This window comes from Sinohyriopsis cumingii, chromosome 3 (genome assembly GCF_028554795.1).
Source record: "Sinohyriopsis cumingii isolate HCF-2022 chromosome 3, ASM2855479v2, whole genome shotgun sequence".
Classification (NCBI taxonomy): Eukaryota; Metazoa; Mollusca; class Bivalvia; order Unionida; family Unionidae; genus Sinohyriopsis; species Sinohyriopsis cumingii.
Window position 1 is genome coordinate 114,683,139 of NC_142963.1, and position 13,246 is coordinate 114,696,384.

The 13,246-nt window shown below is 33.5% G+C and overlaps 1 protein-coding gene across 12 annotated transcripts in view; it reads left to right on the forward strand.

The window, feature by feature from the left end:
• The window catches only part of LOC149803625 (chondroitin sulfate N-acetylgalactosaminyltransferase 2-like), a 96,642-nt gene that overhangs the window by 32,680 nt on the left and 50,716 nt on the right, over window positions 1–13,246 (forward strand). For 8 of the 12 annotated variants that reach the window (XM_089953364.1, XM_089953368.1, XM_089953370.1 and 5 more), the window contains one exon: window positions 3,288–3,352. The exons of 2 other annotated variants lie outside the window; for them this stretch is intronic. The gene's annotated coding sequence lies outside the window, so the exon portion shown is untranslated. Of the gene's footprint in view, window positions 1–3,287; window positions 3,353–7,317; window positions 7,338–13,246 lie in introns of those variants that run through there. 2 more of the 12 variants (XM_089953365.1, XM_089953377.1) reach the window with 2 other exon arrangements.

Consider the following 13,246-nt stretch of genomic DNA (forward strand, 5'->3'; position numbering starts at 1 on the left):
TGCATAGATAAATAGTTGTATAATAGTTGTATCTAATGTACATAGATAAATAGTTGTATAATAGTTTGTATCTAATGTGCATAGATAAATAGTTGTATAATAGTTGTATCTAATGTACATAGATAAATAGTTGTATAATAGTTGTATCTAATGTGCATAGATAAATAGTTGTATAATAGTTGTATCTAATGTGCATAGATAAATAGTTGTATAATAGTTGTATCTAATGTGCATAGATAAATAGTTGTATAATAGTTGTATCTAATGTGCATGGAAGATAGCTATGACAAGTGTATTCATATTTGTACTTGAAATGACCTTGCAATTTTATATTCATGTTTGTACTTGAAATAACCATATTTATATTTGTATTTAAAACAACCATACATGCAATTGTATGTTCATATTTACAAATGAAATGACCATATTTTAAATTGTATATTTGTACTTAATATGACCGTACTTGCAATTTGATATTCATATTTGTATATGAAATGACCATGATTTTAAAAAAAAAACAATTCTAGCCTCCTTCCTTTAGTGAAAAGTAAATTGCTGTATGTTCTCATCTGCATATAAGGCCATTATCAATAGGTAAAAAATAGTTTCAATATTAAAAAGAACAGACAGAATATTCTGGCTCTAAAAATTTTTTGCTTAATCCTTTCTCATAATTTAATGGTCTGTAAAAATGTGTCATTTTCAGAAAATGTCACCATAATAGCCTACAGTAAGTCATTGGTTATTAATGAACCAATGACTTACTCTAGATTCCCCAACCATCTGATTTAGATTTTAATATAGCTTTAACAGTTTTTTTAGTCATATTGCTATGATGCCTGCAGTGTGACAATTTATAGTGATGTCTAGCACTGGGGCATCATGCCGCAGACATGTAGCATTATGTCCCATCCAGTCACATTATCTTGACACCAGGTTGACCAGTCATAACCTCTTAATGCTGAGCACCAAGCAAGGCAGCTGCTTGTACCATTTCTATAAGTTTTTGGTATGACTTGGCTGGGGTTAGAACCCATGACCTCCCACATCCTAGGTGGATGATCTAACGACTTGGCCACTGGTGCAGTCCCAAGTATGTGAACTGATGGAATAATCTCACTCCTCTTTTATGCCGTGTTAGTGTATTTCTCTTATGATAAAAATCAGGGACCCTAGGATAACCTTGTAAATGTTTGAAAAAGGTAAATAATTGGAAAAAAGTCATCTATCATTTTCTTTACTATCTAAGTCATCTGTTATTATCTATACTAAGTGATATATTATTATCTTTAATTCTATACTGAATTAATATTTCATATGCATAGACTGCTCTTCACAGATGCATTTATTATAATATACTGAACATGAAAATTTTAAATACATTTTTTCCTAAATTTACTTTAAAATTTACACGTTTAAAGTTACATATAACTAAATGAAGAACCCCAAGCTAGAGCATGGTGAGTTTTTTTGTGGGAAATTTATTTTAATTCCGCTGAAAACTTTCTGACAGATGTTATATATCAATGTCAGTATCATATAACCACTGCAGGTTTTGTGTAAGATATTAAACTCATTGTATCTACCATTGCACAATGCCAAACTGTACAGCAGTGATCCAGATTCGCTATCTCATACCCTTTATGTCAGATGATAAACCCACCCCCAATTTTATAATGCTTTGAAAAATATTTATTATGGATATTTGTCTGATAATACACACACCCTTTGGGCCAGTTTATTGGGCTGGCCCACTGGTTTTATCATGGGGGATATACTGTAATGTTTTTCATGCAAACAAACTATACAGACAGCAGCTCAGGGTCTCTAGTATACTCATCATAAGCTTCTTCAAGAATTATTTTCTTCCTCTTGTATCAAAAGCAATTCCAGTTTGGAAATGAACTGCAAATCCCTTCAACTGTAGGATTTTCCAACATAAAGCCAGCTGTAAGAGGTCATATTAAACATCTCCATTTTGCAACGTCTTTTGGGCATACAAAGATTTTCTATGGATTCCAATGCAAATATGGCAGGCAGTTCAGAGAGTAACTTCTGATTACAGGGGCTGTGTGAATGGTGGTGAGACCATGAACATGACATAGTGTGTGGGCTACACCCCATTCCTATCAATTTGTCCAACATGGCTGTGATCCATCAAAATGATTTTTATCAAGTCTGTTGGAAATGAAGTCATATCCTACAATGACTTGCTTTAGTCTTTCCAATTTATTACATTATGAATATGGTATATCCTCGCTTATAAGTTAATTCAAACTGCAAACGAATATCCTGATCTATCATATCATATTGTGACTGCAGATAAGGGTCTATGTTGTTCGTTCTACTGATTACTCATAACAAACTGCAGAGACCCATATTTTTCAGTGCATTATGCACCAGAAGATCTGGGTCTATATAGTTAGCAGTTGAACTGCACATATAATCAAATACATACAGCAGATTGTATGGCTGTTTTATTTAAAATGTATATCATGCTAGTTACTTTTAAAGAAAATAGCTAAATGAACATAATTATCACAGAATTAGGTAATTAATATAATTGTCACAGAAGAATGTCAGAATTCAATTAGTTGACTGTTTTTTGGTGTGTGTGTGTGTGTTATGACCTAAGATGGTAGATGTTTTGCTGTATTCTTCTTCAAGATTATTGGAATTGTTTGGGATATTTGCATTTCATATGCACACCTGATGGAATTTTGGCATTTTGAACTTTGCATTATCAGCATACCTTCTTGACTTTTATCTTAGCAAAATGTGTAAGTGCTTTTTACCATGAACAATTGATCCTGTTATTCTAGACACATTCCTATTGGAGTGGAATCCAGACCAACAAATTGGTTAAAGAAAAGTTTTTAAAAAAAATAACCCATTCTGAGGAATTGTGTTTTCATTACTAGGTATCTAGACTGACAGACTATAAAATCATAGCTTCACCATATGCATGTACACCAAAAACTTATCTATTAATTTGTAGGAGAATTATGGGACTGATCAGTTACTTTTTGTAATTAATAGCAGTCACTGTTCATTGCATCTTTACAGTCTGTTTAGTATTAAAAATTGAATCAAGATTCTATGTGATAAATAATGTTTTTCCACCAGTTTTGGATTTAGCAGCATTCTGTAACTTTTCAATAGTCTCTTTTCAGAAAGCATTAGTTTTATATCTTCCAATATTACAGTTTTAATTCATACTTTGGTCTGATGATTCATCATGTTGTATTTTCCTTTTCTGCAGCTAATGTGTGTACATTTTATTTTAGATAAATCCAAGATAGAAACCACAAAGCAGATGTGTTGTTTTCTTCTTCTCTAGTACAGTTTTCTTGTGAGTATGCTTTCTGTATCCTTGAATAGCACTTTAAAATGAAAATAAGATGGCTGTAAACACTATATAATGCAGACAGGTAGCACTTGACTATGTATCACTTTAAACATGTTTTAGAACTCAAAGTATGCAAAGTAAGCAATCAGAGTGGAAAAAGACATGAGAAATGGTATATATTGCATTCTGATGCCAATGAGACATTTATGCTGAATAAAACAACATGAAATAATCTGCATCTTTGGGTAATTCTCAAAGAAAGAGCTATTTCAAATCAAACACAAAGTTAAAAACTCTCCTCTTTTTTGTTAAGTCTTATTAGAGATCACCTATTAAGTAATCACCTGCCTTTTACAGTAATCACATGGCTTCAACAGTAATCACAGGGCTTTAACAGTAATCACCTTCCTTTAACAGCCTTTATTTACTAGAGTTCTTGTATCAATATTGACTACTTTGAAGCAGCCACATGCGACCCTTTTTTCATTTTCCAGAGAGAAAGAGAGACAGAGAGAGAGTAAAATTGAACTTCCGGTACTAATAACTGGTAGTTTAAAAGTCAGTTTATTTTCTTTCTATTGGCTTATTTTTTCTTTCTATTTTATCTAAAATGCTTTTGTGATAAGTCTGTATGTTTCATAATAATCCAGCACCTACCCATGTTAACAATATTTTAGGAAATTTTTCCTTTAAGAAAGGCTTTTCTATTATATGTACCCCTCCCCACTCCCTTTAGTTTTTTTTTTAAATCTTTACACTGCTGCCCTAGGGCTTATTATAGGAAAACACTGTAATTAAACAATTTTCATGCTGTTGTTAATTAATAGCCAACCAATCTATGATCTTGCACTTTAAACAGGATCTTGAAATTCCTGATCTTTAGAAACTGCCAGATGACAAGAAAATCTGGGGGTTGAATTAATTTTGTCTGAATAAAAAGAGCTTTTGTAGAATTGTAGCTTTGTAATTCTACATAAAGCTGGATTCTTCTCTTGGAAAATTACCCGTCTGTTACTTCTTGACCATTTGTCAAATTGTTACAATGCATTACTTAGAGATTTGGGGTTTTATCTAAAGCTTCCAAGACTACCTAATACAGTCAGCCACCGCTATTTGTCAACTATCTTTGTTCAGGTAACTCTCTGGATTTGCAAGTTTGCTTTGGAGTTATCACAGGCTTTATGGGAGAGATACACAAGATAACAAGGAGTGAGCTTGCAAATTTAATCACAGTCAGACCTTGGAAAAATTTACACAAACTGGAGTGGTCTTGAATAGAATATGATGGACTTTTTGACACTATAAATCATTACAAGTTTATGAAGTGGTAAGCTTGTCAGATTTAAGTTGCAGTAGTGAAAGAAATTATTGAGTGCAGAAGGTAATTAATGAAGATAATTATTGTATAATTGAAGTGTAAGTCATAAGTAAGTAGATCTCTTTTGTTTTGATTTTGAAGATACCTGTTCCCTTATGTTCTAGAAAATAAGGAGGAACAGTTCTTTGGTGGCATCACAGTGTAATTCATTAAATGGGTAAATATAATACATAGGGTTTTTAAAAATGTGTATTGTGTGCCATATTAATACAATTTTGCTATTATCCCAAGGCAATTCTTTAATGTCTCAAAGTCTGTTTCATTTTGTCTGAATTCAAATACAGCAAAATGTCTGAATTATAACTGTCTTCCTCTCCACCTGCTTACAGGAGGTAGTATTGTTTTCATGATGTCCATTGTCCATTCAATTTACTGTCCATCTGTCTATTACATTAAGTTTGTGTGGAAGATAACTCTGGATATATAGAGTGAAAGCAAGCCAATATTAATATGTAGATTCCTTGAGAGAATCTCAAGTCCTTATTGTGTTCTGGTGACCTTGGTCCATTTTTCCAAGATCACAAAGTAACAGGTTTGCACTTAGGAATGGACAAAGCTTTGGGAGAAACCATATTTGCTGTAACCAAACATGATCTAATAAGGCATGCAGATGCTTTCAAGATATAAATTACAATATGGTGACCTTGACCCAAAGTTAAATACAACAGAGTGACATTATGTTACTTTTTCTTATGTTAGATAATAATGAAATTGTTGTTCTGTGATCTTAAAACTGGACAATTTCTTTCTCAAGCTTCAATTCATTTTAACATATACATTTTCCTTGTCTCACTTATCCATTTCATATAGTATCATACATTGCCTTTGGTGGAGGAGACTTAGGGTACGTCTTTTCTCCTTGAAATTTTGTTATTGAATTTTGTGAAGACAAGTCCCAACAGGTTTGAATAGCCATTATCATTTAGGCATCTATATTTCTGTGCTACACAGCAAATTTATGATAAAAGTTTTTCTGTGTATTCAGCAGAAGTGTGACTGAATGATGTAGATTAAGACTTAATTTGGTCTTACGTGTGAACCAATATTCAGAAAGAATCCAGAACGTGTCTGAAAGGCTAAAGGGATATCATATTCGGAATTCAGCAGCAGTAAAACAGCATTTGGAAATACAGTGTACGAAAATTAAAAATGGTACTTAAGAATGTTCAAACAAAATGACCCATATTATTGAGTTGTACAAGATATTTAGACATTTTCAGCAATATTCAGCTTCATTCTGAAATATATTATATTATTTTCTCCTGGACCACTTGTGGTTAGTACCACTATCTAGACTGTATGCAATAGAAGCACCAGTAGCACAAAAAAAATGGTGAAAATAAGTCATGTTTGAATATTCAAACCAACTACCCATACCTCAATACCAGGGCTTTCATATCCATTTTCATTCAAGGTGATAAACCCTGATAAGACATTTGTTTGGTGATAGAAATCCCTGACATGGTTCTAGTGGATCAGGTTTTGCATGTAAAATTAAGTTACTTCATATTTGGAAGGCTTTAGCCATGTTCTTCAGTGGCTCATAGCAAATTGGGTTTTCACTATAGCATCCACCCCTTGTCAATAATAGACTTACCTAGCACTTAGTATGCATTTGGATGAAGCCTCATTTTATGCTTGTTATTATTATCAAGGTTATACATATACATTCATACATGCATGTGTGTGTGTGTGTCTTGAACCTCATCAGATTGATACAATATCTAATTTGAATAGAGATCTACCTAAACTAATTATGTCTGACCTACACTAATAAAGTTTCAAATTCTGGAGAAATCTGAAATTTCAGTTATTTTTAGTAATCTATCTGATAAAACAATGCTTTTTATGTTAGGGAGTTATTGTCAGCGGCACACTTTTTTTCTGTGTGCTTTGAATAATGTAAAAGCTTTAATCTGATTGGTGAATTGAAAGTTCAACACCATATGATTTTGAATCAGTGCCTGCCAGATCTCCTTTAGGTCAGATATATTTGATTTTAATGAGACTGCAAATTAACATCATACACAACACTTACTAAATTTTAAAAAGTAATTCTCATTAATCTAAATGAATTTAAAAATTAAAAATAGATTTTTTGTAAAGAAGAACCATAAAAGTAAATTTTAAAGAAAATGCAATTTTCTCATGGGGAAAATGTTTTTTGTATATATAAAGAGAATTCAAGCTTTGCACATAAATTACCAGTACCAAGAATTAGAAAACTGGAAAATATCAAAAGTGGTACTAAGTCCAAAAGCGTTAAAATGCAGAAGTAAGCATGCAAAAACATCATTGCAAACTTGGAGAATTTATTGGACAGACACGTAAAACTGACAGAACACCATTAATTGTAACCTTGCAAGGTTTTCCTAACTGTCTGAAATCTGCCTTATCTCTGTCAGGATGTAGAGTGCAAGCAGTACAACCAAAGATAAGATAGGCTGATTTAAGGTATTTCTTAAAGCAGTGAACATTTTCCTGATAATCACCAGAACTGTATTACTAACAGCATGTGGCAAATTATGTGCACTGAATGTGTTGATTTAGATTTCTTTTACATACTAGCTGGTAGGTCACGGTCCACATTGTTTTCTGCACTGACCTCAGGTAAGGAAGGACCATTGGCATTAAAAGGACTTGTCTTGCAGTGAATCAGTTATTTCCAAATGTGAATTGTTGGAACTTAGCATATTTAATGTGTTCTTATGAAACAAAATAAGTCTTTAAAAACAAAATAAGTATTGGCTTTGATTACAGTTCGCATCTTTTTAAAAATATATTTAGTAAAAAATATAACAGTAATTGAACTGCAATTACGTTTTTCTCATTAATAGGTAGCAATAGACTAATTGTAAAAGCAATGCATGGTATGTTGTGTTTTATAAATCCATAACTGTCAGACAGAAGATACGAGTATAATAAAATAAGACCTTAATGAGTCACATACAGTCTGCCATCATTAATATGATTCAGAAATTGTGTCCAGTAAAGAGACTCATTAACGAAATGAGACCCAAAAAATTCACAAGCCATGCAGAAATTCATTTTTCTGGCACATAAGTGTCATGATGTAGGTACAGCCACCAAAACTTTGGTTTCTGAAGCATAACTTATCATGGGACATTATCCCAGATGAGATGGATTTTCAGCAGCCTGTTTGTAATGAGACCAATTCATACAGTCAATATTATCAATTATTAGGCGATGGCATTGTGATTCTCCATGTTTGTCAACTTTAGTTTACACAAAGAATTAACAAATTTCAAGTGAATTTTAGTATGTAGCTTTTTGATCAACTCTTGTTTGATTACCAGCATTTTTTATTACACATATTTTTCTGGAGTTATTGACCTATATATATATATATATATATATATATATATATATATATATATATATATATATATATATATATATACACCCACACTTGACTCCACTAAATTCTTCTGTTGCATAGGCCCTACCATACTGATTTTATAAAGTAGGCCCCTTTACAATGCAATGAACTGTAATAGCTCTTAGTTATCAATAAAACAAAAGAATAGTGCTGTATACTATGATGTGTCCTAATAAATAGGTGTTTGCTATCCCACTATAGTACATATTAGGCACTTATCATCTAGCCACTCCCAGCATAGAGTGTTCTTATTACCTGGTGTTAAGACTTACTCCATTTTCATAGAATCATTCAGAAGTGGATGGACAGTATGGTCCATTTTAGTGCCTAATACAGAACAAAGTTAAACTTGAAAGAATTTTCCTTTGCACTTTATCTATTTCATTGCAATTCTTACAGCAACCAAATGAAAGGACAAGTTCCCAATGTATACTACTAGCTCACACTATTTGTCGCCAAACAACTTTGATGTATGTGCATTTTATGCCCTATCAACTATGTCTTGAGAACATCCATTCCATCCGTCCGTCCATCTACCTGTCCACGAATTCCATCCATCCATCTACCTGTCCATCAGTCCATCAGTATGCCAATCTGACAGTTCTCTGTCAGAGTAAAATTAAGCAATAATCTAAGTTTGACTTGCACTGTTGTCAATTTTGTCAAGTACTTTTATGTGTGTGTGTTTATATTTGTATAACAGAGTTGTAATTACAATATATTCATATAAAAATATGTCATTATGACCTATATGTCATGCTGCAGTGACTTAGTTGTGTCATATTATGAAGTTAGTTCAGTTTCCAGTGCATTGATGGTCACAGCATCTAGCAAATTGTTTTGTATACATCTTGGTGATTGCAAAACTCTTATGCCAAAGTAAGTTACTGTGACCTCCATTTTGCTGTCTAGTGTACTATGGCACCTCATTACAAAACTGGTTATGTATTGCCAACTAAAGTAAAAGTCTGAAAAGTGTAAAACTGAATTGCACAAAACTTAAAGAAGATAAAACCTTCTAAATAAATGTAAACTTTAAATACAACAATATAAAATAAAAAGCATAAACATGTTAAAATTCTATCACATGTAAAAGATAACAGATTTAAATTCTTTAAGAAATGATTTAAACTGGTTGTATAAGCTGCATCCCCTTAAAAAGACTTAGATTTTCATGGGTCAATGATCCTCATAGTTTCTTCAAGCAGTTTGCATCAAAATATCTATGTCCCAGAAGGTGGAAATTGACACAGTCTTCAAAAATGTGTTCCATATGGATTTCAGGTCAAGGTTCACTTTTCAGGATGAGTCCATTACCTGTTTCCAGCATGCGATTGGCACAATACCACCTCGTCTCCATTTATTTTTCTATATGAAGGATGCCACTCTACAATAATATGCTTGTTTGTGGAGTTTTCATTCCACATATTTTGCTAAGTCTGACAGACATATTGATTTATACAGTATTGTTATTCATTAGAGTCAGTATATGGAATCATTCATTTGGAAATGAATGACTACAGGGCAGCTCTGGCTGCTTGATCTACTCTTTCATTACCCTTTATGCCATTGTGACTAGACAATCATCATTACAAAATACTTTTCTCAGATTTTATGAGAACATCATGTTTCCGTAATATATGGGATATGATTTGGTTGTCAGATTTAAGTTTCTGCAAGGCTTTCAGTATGGAAAAAGTATCTTAGAAAGATGATGAAATTTGTTTTAGAGGTTTCAACATAGTTCCAAGCTTTCAGTATGACCATGATTTCTGCAGAGAAAATTGAGGATTTATTGAGTAACCATGGCATAGAGAGTTGCAATGGCAGTTCCAACTTTGTCTCCATCTTTGTAACCATCTGTATACGGGATGTATGGTTGTTATAGGCGGTACTGTTTCACTGAATTTACTCTGAATTTGGAAATGATTTATAAAGAACTTTTTGAATTGACATAGATAAAAAATATCATTGGGGAGGTTTGATAACCACAGTGGTGATCTGGAATTGAAGAATGTTGCAATACATGTACTTTATTTCCAACATTGATTTTTGTTGTTTCTAAGTGAGGACAAATTTTTATGCCATAAGTTTGGTTTCTGAGCATACAAGGTTTGATATTTTGATTGTAAGACTACATCATATGCGGAGTTATAAGGATTGCAAGATATTTTGTTGCCTATGGGAGAGCCATTTTCTTTCATCTGAGACAAAGTGATAGTCTGTTTGTCTCAACATACAGTCTTTTTAAAGGGGAACTTGTATTAAGTCCAGGCCTTTTCTACTTTTGTCCATAAGTATCTAAAGTGTGGATAAAAAGTTAGGTGATGATAAAAAATAAGTTTCAAAAATTTGGTCTCCTTCACAACAGAAAGAAGACAACCACAGAAGTAGAACTTTGGGTCAACACCAATACATTGTAATTGGCAAGTGAATAAAGTTTTTAATTTACCAATTTGTAAATCTGGTTTATATTGCCCATTTCTGAACTTGGTTTATGCTGATCTATAGTTCACATTCAATAGCATACATAGCACTCAGCTAGAGCAGTTACATCCATTTGAGTGAAGCAGTATATGCCACCCAGCTAGAGCAGTTACATCCATTTGAGTGAAGCAGTATATGCCACCTAGCTAGAGCAGTTACATCCAGTTGAATGAATCAGTATATGCCACTCAGCTAGAGCAGTTACATCCATTTGAGTGAAGGAGTATATACCACCCAGCTAGAGCAGTTACATCCATTTGAGTGAAGCAGTATATGCCACCCAGCTTGAGCAGTTACATCCAGTTGAATGAATCAGTATATGCCACTCAGCTAGAGCAGTTACATCCATTTGAGTGAAGGAGTATATACCACCCAGCTAGAGCAGTTACATCCAGTTGAATGAATCAGTATATGCCACTCAGCTAGAGCAGTTACATCCATTTGAGTGAAGGAGTATATACCACCCAGCTTGAGCAGTTACATCCATTTGAGTGAAGCAGTATATGCCACCCAGCTAGAACAGTTACATCCATTTGAGTGAAGCAGTATATGCCACTCAGTCAGCTAGAGCAGTTACATCCATTTGAGGGAAGCAGTATGCCACCCAGCTTGAGCAGTTACATCCATTTGAGTGAATCAGTATATGTCACTCAGCTATAGCAGTTACATCCATTTGAGTGAAGCAGTATATGCCACTCAGCTATAGCAGTTACATCCATTTGAGTGAAGCAGTATATGCCACTCAGCTATAGCAGTTACATCCATTTGAGTGAAGCAGTATATGCCACCCAGCTAGAACAGATACATCTGAATGTATGTTGCTGAGCAAGACAAATAGAATTAAGAATGTTGAAAGTTATAAAAATGGTCATTTGTTACATTGTTTTTGTTTGTCTCTCGATTGATATTGAAGGAACAATGACGTTGAACATGACTCACTCCATGACTATGACCTAAACCCAGTTGGTGACTTGGGACAAGACACAGTCAACAACAGGAGCAACACAGAGATAAGGAAAATGACTTAGTTGATATCCAGGTCATGAGATGAAGCTGGGAATACAAATCCCATTTGATTAAGATAGATACAGCAGGGTTTCACTCCAACATAAATTCATATCCAAAAGAATCCAAGAAAGTGAGACTTGGGGTTGTGTATCTGAGTGATTGCCATTACACAATACATACCAAAATAATTGCCATTACACAGTGCATACAAAAATAATTGCCAATACACAGTGCATACAAAATAATAGCCATTACAAAGTGCATGCAAAAATAATTGCCACTGCACAGTGCATACAAAAATAATTGCCACTACACAGTGCATATAAAAATAATTGCCAATACACAGTGCATACAAAATAATTGCCATTACACAGTGCATGCAAAAATAATTGCCACTGCACAGTGCATACAAAAATAATTGCCACTACACAGTGCATACAAAAATAATTGCCACTACACAGTACATACAAAAATAATTGCCACTACACAGTGCGTACAAAAATAATTGCCATTACACAGTGCATACAAAAATAATTGTTGGCAGAGCAGTTAAGCTTAAAAGATGTATTTCTGTTGTAAACTGAATATGTAAAAGTTAAGTTGATTCATTTCTTGAAATAATGATAATTTGTGAAAACTGGTATAAATTGACAGGATCTAGACAAGAAGGCCATATTTAATAGGAAGCACTGATTAGTCATGTGTTTGGTCCATTATGATGGTATTAATTTGCAAACATGTATATTAACCTGAGGCCATGATAAGATATCAGTACCACTTGACCCCATTTTCTTTCACTCTTTCATGGTCATTCTGATTGCTTACTTTACAGGTGTAAAGTTCTCAGCAGTGGACATTACTGTACTAGTGTCCACTTGACCAAATTTTCTCTTCAAAGTGTTTTTTATTTTTGGGATTGCCACAGTGTCTGCAAAACAAATATTATATATCAGGTAGGTAACTCACTACTTTGTTTTTTAGCTTTATTTTGTCACTGAGCAAGCATGCTATGACCTTATGTCAATCCAAGTGTTTATTTCTCCATCTTTCTGTTTTTACTTGTCTGTCAATCCAAGTGTTCATCTCTCTTTCTCTTTTTGTTTGTCTGTCTCTCCATCATTCTGTTTTTGTTTGCGAACAGTAGCTTTAGTTCTGAACCACAGACTTTGACTAAACTCTATGGATAATTCCTTTAGATGAGAAAGAAGCTTCTTGACTTTGAAGTCGAAAGGCTAACAGTCAAGGTTATTGTGACTGAAACATGAAAAAAGTTTCTACATGCAAAAACTAATTTTTCTTTTTTGACTTTGTACCCTGACAAATATTGTAAATAACTTGTACTTGGGGCAAGAAAGTTATAGATGATAAGAGGTCAGAAGATCAAATGTGAGGGTCACATTAACATGAATAAGGAAGTTGTTTCCTGCCAAAATGTTTGTTCTAGTCTTAGTTCCTTGACCAAACTTGGTGGACGACTTTCACTTGGATTAAGAAAGACACCTTTCTTGTTTGGGTTGAAAAGATCAAGGGTCAAAGTCACTGTATGTCAAATAAGAAAACAATGGTTTCCACACAGTATATTTTTAGTTCCAGACTACATCCATTGACACATTTTATGGATGGC